Genomic DNA, 6,509 nt, shown 5'->3' with positions numbered 1-6,509 from the left:
TTAGAATGGCTAAGATCAAAAACACTGAAGACAGCTTATGTCGGAGAGGATGTGGAGCAAGGGGAACACTCCTCCACTGTTGGTGGGAATGCAAACTTGTACAGCCACTCTGGAAATCAGTATGGCGGTTTCTCAGAAAATTGGGAATAAGTCTTCCTCAGGACCCAGCTATACCACTCTTGGGCATATACTCAAGGAATACTCATTCTTACCACAAGGACACATGCTCAACTATGTTCATATCAACACTATTCATAATAACAAGAACCTAGAAACAACCTAGATGCCCCTCAACTGAAGAACTGATAAAGAAAATGTGGCACATATGCACAATGAAATACTACTCAGTAGTAAAAAACAATGATATCAAGATATTTGCGCTGGGCGGTGGTGGCATACGCCTTTAATCCCAGCACTCAGGAGGCAGAGGCAGGCAGATCTCTGTGAGTTCAAGGCCAGTCTGGGCTACAGAGTGAGTTCCAGGATAGGCTCCAAAGCTACATAGAGAAACCCTGTCTAAAAAACCAAAAAAAAAAAAGAAAGAAGAAGAAATTTGCAGTCAAATGGATAGAACTAGAAAATATCATCCTGAGTGAGGTAACCCAGACTCAGTGCTTCTATTAATGAATCTATTTGGTGACATGGAGTTGGAATGGCAAGTCCTCTCCTGAAATTTGGCAATTCAATTCAGACTAACTTGTGGAAATTGGCAAATGCCTTCCACCCTCTTATAAGGCATGGGAAGGAAAATTAAACATTAAAGATGATAAGTACATTCTATCTTTTATACTAAATCAAAGCCATTCTATTATGGCATGTGTACCATTACCTTATGTGCTATTAAAGGGGCCTGTACAATGGTACCAAATAATTATAGCATCACTTGTGAATGCTGCACTCTTCATACCTGTGTTAATTCTAGTATGTTTTAAAATTTGACCTTTGAAAGTTTATATATTAGAGTAAGACCAGCAATTTGGAAACCAGTGAAGCTGTCAAGGCCATGACAAAACTCTCCTGTGATGATCCTGGTACAGAAGCTCGCTGAAAGACTATTAAAAAGAACATGTCAAATGGTCAGATGGGTGGTTGCAGTTATTACGAGAATCATTACATTGACAACTACAGCAGCAACAGCTGGAGTGGCACTTCACAAAGAAATCCAAACTGCTAAATTCATTAGACACTGGCATAGACATTCAGAACTTTGGACTGAACAAAATAAAATTGATAATGAGATAGTAAATGAATTAGCTGAATTAAGGCAAGCTGTTGTATTGTTAGGGAATCAGTTAGAAATTTTGAAGGAGCAGATACAATTAAAATGTGATTGGAAATGTTTCTTGATATTGTATCACACCCTTAAGATTGTATCACACCCTTAAGCAAGTATGATTGGGAAAAGATTAGGATGCTTTTGTTGGGTCACCCTAACTCTTCTCAAATGGTTTATAATTTACAGAAAGAAATCAAAGAAAATTTTGCAAAAAAGTTACCTGATATGACAGAAATGGACATTATAGAAAATCTAGCAGATCCTATAGCCTCATTCAATCCTACAAATCACTTTAATGGATTTCTTACCCTAGCAGGTGGTGCCCTTGTTCTAGCAATAGTAACTTTATTGGCTTTAAAATGTGTTTTGATATACTTACATAAGATTGTGAGACAAATAGATAGAAAGAAGGCTATATTTGCTGTAAGGCTGCATAACCTACAACATAATTGATTTTTTTTTTAATATAAAAAGCGTGATCTGTGGTTGCATTCTTGCTGAGCTGCACCTGGCCTGGCTCCAAAGAGTAGCACCTAGCCTTAATCCATCATTTGTTTAGCAGACACCTTTTCTTTCCCTTGTTGCCCTCTATGTGAATTTTGTCTCAGAGTTTCCAGGGATACAAAGACCTATGCAAAACTTGGTTCAGGAAACCCAGAAAACCATGGTACCTGAGAAATCAAGTAATTTACACTTGGCATTGTATTGTTGGGAGCTTCTTTCAGGTTATTTTGAGCATAGGGAATTAACTGGTTAAGCTGTAATGTAGAGAAATAAAAATGCCCAAGGTGAAGGCAAGGGACTTTGAGTACTTTGAGGCTGGACCCCCTTGCAGCCATGAAAGGCTATATTCATTAAGATGTCTCTGAGTCTTCTTTCCATGAACTGCGTGAACCTACACACCTATGTTAAGACATACAGTGACACCATCTCACACTCTTTTATAATAAGCATTTCAAAATAGAAATAATATGTAACTAAAATGAGGAGATATTTATGAGCTCAATTATTTTAAGACTTCCTACTGATAGTGCTAACTCTGCAACTTGTATAAGTAGAACTAGGATATGAAAACTCTGGAAAATGAGTAGTGTAAGGTGAGCAATAGGAAACAATTCATTCATGTTCTCATCACTGCTTCTGGTGGTCAGCTGTTACCACGGGAATTGTCTATTAGTTTTGGCAGGAAGTCTCAGAGAGTTCTCACCTTAACATTCAGAATTTTTCATGCCTGTACTTCTCATATTGTGAGTAATTAAGTACTTTTTTCAAAGTAATGCCATGTTTTGAATAATACATTGCTGAAGACAGTAATGCTGGTACATGCATTCATTTGATAGAGATCATTGTACAAATGGACAGGTATAAGATTAAAAGAGGATTTCTGGTTTTTAGTTTTACATGTGCTATGTATCAGAAAGTACTTTTCTGTACCCCAGCACACCATGTCCAGTGGGGAAGAGAGTTCTCATTCCGTCATGTTCACTGAACACAAAGGAACTGTTTATAGCCACACGGTAGTTTAAGTTATACTTGTCATTCCCCTTGTGTTTAATGAAAAGAAGCTAAGTTTTTCTTCTTTCCCAGAGGTTGAATTCATTTTTGCTTCTATTCAAAAGTTTTTCCTTCAAATACTGAAGAAATTATTTTATTTTTGTTTTTTTTTTTTTAGTTAGTTGAACTAAAACTGGGTTTTGCATGCATGCTAAGGATGAAAGATGACACGACATATTTTTATAATAAAAGTTTGCATGTTTAGGAAAGCATAGCAGTGTGAGACATAGGAGTACAGTAAAACCAATATAATTTAAAAATGATTTATGAACTCTTTGATCAATATTTTGAGAGAACCTGTTGATATTATCTTAGTGTTGGTTGTTTATAGAGATATGTAGATGTATATGGACATGCATCAGATATTTAACTCTCACACCCACCCTTTACATTTTAAAGTTGCAATTGATAATTAAAAAAAAGTTACATTACTCATTTGCCATCCATGCCCCCAAGAAAATACTTGATTTTGTATTTTATATGGATAATTTGTATTTCTAGTTATTACAAAATAATGCACACAAACAATTCATATTTTTATATCCTATATTACATTTTATTTTAAAGCATTTTGTACTGTGGGATGTCTTTATGTATGCTGTGAATATGTGTTGCTCTGATTGGTTGATAAATAAAGCTACATTGGCCTATGGCAGAGAAGGATGGAGCCAGGTGGGAAAATCCAAGAAGATAAGGGAGAGGAGAAGAAAGGAGAACGGGGCAGATGCTGCTAGCCTAGGCCAGGAGAAGCAAGATGTAAATTACTGGCAAGTCACAAGCCACGTGGCAAGGTATAGATCTATAGAAATGGGTTAATTTAAGATATAAGAGCTAGTTAACAAGAAGACTGCCATGGCCATAGTTTGAAAATAATATAAGCCTCTGTATGTTTATTTGGGTCTAAGAGGCTGTGGGACCAAGCAGGACATAGAAAAACTTCCAACTACAATGTTGTGCTCATGACCATTTTATTTCAAACTTTTACTTATTTTTAATGATATTATTTTATTTTTAATTAAATGTATTGTACATGTTTGTATATGTGACTCTGCTCATAGTGGCAACTGTGCCCTCACAGGCCAGAACAAAGTTTTGGGGCTCCTGAACTAGAGGTTGATGTAGGTGCCGAGAACAAAGCTCACATCTTCAACAACCTATTGAGGTTCACCAGGATCATTAGTTCTGCAGGTAGAGGTACAGCTACTTCTGGACTCTTAATTAGCCTTTGATGGGCACATTCTTATTTAGTCCCACATTTTACAGCAGGAGTTGTAAGATAAGGCCTGCACTGACTGTGTTATGCCTGAAGGACAGATTTTACATCCTTTTCCCCTATTTCCTGATTCTTAAATTATCTTCTTGATCTTCCATAATGTTCCCTGAGCCTTAGAGGGTATGTCACAAACGTCTTGTAAACGAGTAAACAAATGCCACTTATTTTCAAGCCATAAATAGATGTAATCACCTGCATTACTTAGAGGGAGGCCGAACGGAGCACTATCTGTGAGGCCAGCAAGTAGTTGGCACTGTTCCTTAAAAGATAAAAGATTAGAATTCAATTCGATTCAATTCAGCAATGATTTCAATGGGTTTCTACAATTATGCTACAGGTATCTTTTGCAGATCAAATCCTGTAGTCAACATTATTCCTTCCTTTTTCTCTGGAGTTAACATATTATAAATACTATTGGGTAAATATTAAAAAAATATGAATAAGAACATCCTGACTCAAGTGTCTTTCCACAAGTATAATCTAGGGTTTTGTATTGCTTGAACAGGAAATTATTTATATAGATGCATACCAGCATAAATTCACTATATATATATGATATAGATATATGATAAATAGACACAACATATATGATTTGTTACATATCTCATTATATGTCATGTCTCTATATACATATATATATAGTATTATAGTATCACACACGTACGTCACATTAACATATACAAATGACAATTCAATCACAAAGATTTTCAAATGTAAAATCAATTTAAAAAGTTAAAATAATAGGGATTAAGATCCTGGAATTGGAGAGGGAATCTAGTAGTAAAGCATTTGTTGTTTAAATATGAGGACATGAATTTAGATCCTAACACTTATGCAAAAGCCAGGTTTTACTGCATGCACCTACACCCACAGTGTTGGACATGTGAAGACAGAGATGACTGTAGCTCACTTGTCAGCCAGGCTAACCAAAACAGCAAATGCTAGGTTCAGGGAGAATTCCTGGATTAAAATATAAAGTGGGAAGTATTAGAGAAAGACAGCTTAAGCCTTCACAAATACATGAACAGTGAATATTCATACACACAAAGAGAATGAAAAAAATAAAAATATTACTCAAGAAAATACTAGAAATATATGTAATCATATATTGAGGAATATATAGAAGCTCATATAAATATCACATGATATAAATTAACTTCCAATAAGTCAGTCAGATTACATGTGAAATTTAATTTTCTTTTTTTTTTTTTTTTTCTTCTTTTTTCAGGGGAGAGCGCGAACGCAGTCCCCCACTACCACAAATTATGCAGTCGAGTTTCCCGTATTTGGGGAAATCGCAGGGGTCAGCACATCCGGGGTGCAATGGATAAGCCTCGCCCTGGGAAAACCACCTTCGTGATCATGGTATCTCCCCTGCCAGGTAAGTATGAAATTTAATTTTCTTATAAATTAGGTTTATATATTTATCCAGTGCTTTTAATTCTTACAAATGAATAATAAAATCCTAAATATAGCATGTAGTATGCTGTGTTTTTCAAGTGCATTTTGATGCAAATGTGGAACAGTTACTATACTATTGAAATTCACAACAGATTTAACAAACATTCTAGCCAGTAAAATTCTAACAGATTTGCAAATTGTTACACTGCCTTCTGTCTCCAGACTGTAATTCAAGGGTTCAAAAAAACTAAAGGTCAATAATTAATATCCTTCCTATTTACATGTTATAAAGTACTGAAAAACAATATTGAAATAGACCCCAAAAATGGACTGAGTTTTTACATAAAAACACAAGTATGAACATTTCCCTTTTATTATGTGAGTAAATATTAGGGGTTAATAAGCTGTGCAGGCATTCATATAAAACTGATGATCTCAAGCAGACTTTCAATGAGTTTGTCTCAACGTATAATCATAGCTAGAGCTGCATATATGAAAAATGTCTAAACTACAGAAATGGAACGCTCTGTGATTGTTCCTTATTGAAGGACTGCAAGTTCTTGTTTGGTTCTACTGATCAAAAGTTAGCTCAATCATTACAATAGTGAAGTTTTTTTTTTTTTTTTTTGAGAAGTACTTCTGTATTTTCTGGTTGAAATTGCTGATAATTTCAAAATTCTTTCAAGGTGGGTAACAACTTTATTCTTTTCCTTATGGTCATTTTAGAATTTTGAGCTTCCTGTAAATCCTACTGACATTTTTTACAATCTTAACAGCTTTCACCTGTTACCTTTTTTCTCCTATGATTATTTTCAGTTCACAAACTGGCAAAATTTTCCTGAGGGAGTGATATATCAGATTCGAGGCCTGGGAATCTGGGGTTGTCATGTGGGGTGGCGTTCAATCTCTCTCGTCCTGGTACTCAGAGCACTCTAGATCTGCTCTTGTGCCTCATGCATGAGGACAATTGAAGCTTCATGAAAGTTCTGAGTCAGAGGTTTTCAG

At 35.5% G+C, this 6,509-nt stretch overlaps 1 non-coding gene across 1 annotated transcript; it reads right to left on the bottom strand.

Annotated features, from left to right (window-relative positions):
* Positions 1 to 5,328: 5,328 nt before the first annotated feature.
* On the bottom strand, positions 5,329 to 5,492 carry LOC128108087 (U1 spliceosomal RNA). Its single transcript, XR_008217302.1, has one exon. It is a non-coding gene; the product is annotated as a U1 spliceosomal RNA (small nuclear RNA).
* Positions 5,493 to 6,509: the final 1,017 nt, after the last annotated feature.

The sequence above is a fragment of the Peromyscus californicus genome, unplaced genomic scaffold, assembly GCF_007827085.1.
Source record: "Peromyscus californicus insignis strain IS unplaced genomic scaffold, ASM782708v3 Scaffold_12__1_contigs__length_115047231, whole genome shotgun sequence".
In the NCBI taxonomy this organism is placed as follows: Eukaryota; Metazoa; Chordata; class Mammalia; order Rodentia; family Cricetidae; genus Peromyscus; species Peromyscus californicus.
This window is presented reverse-complemented; position numbering and strand designations above follow the sequence as displayed.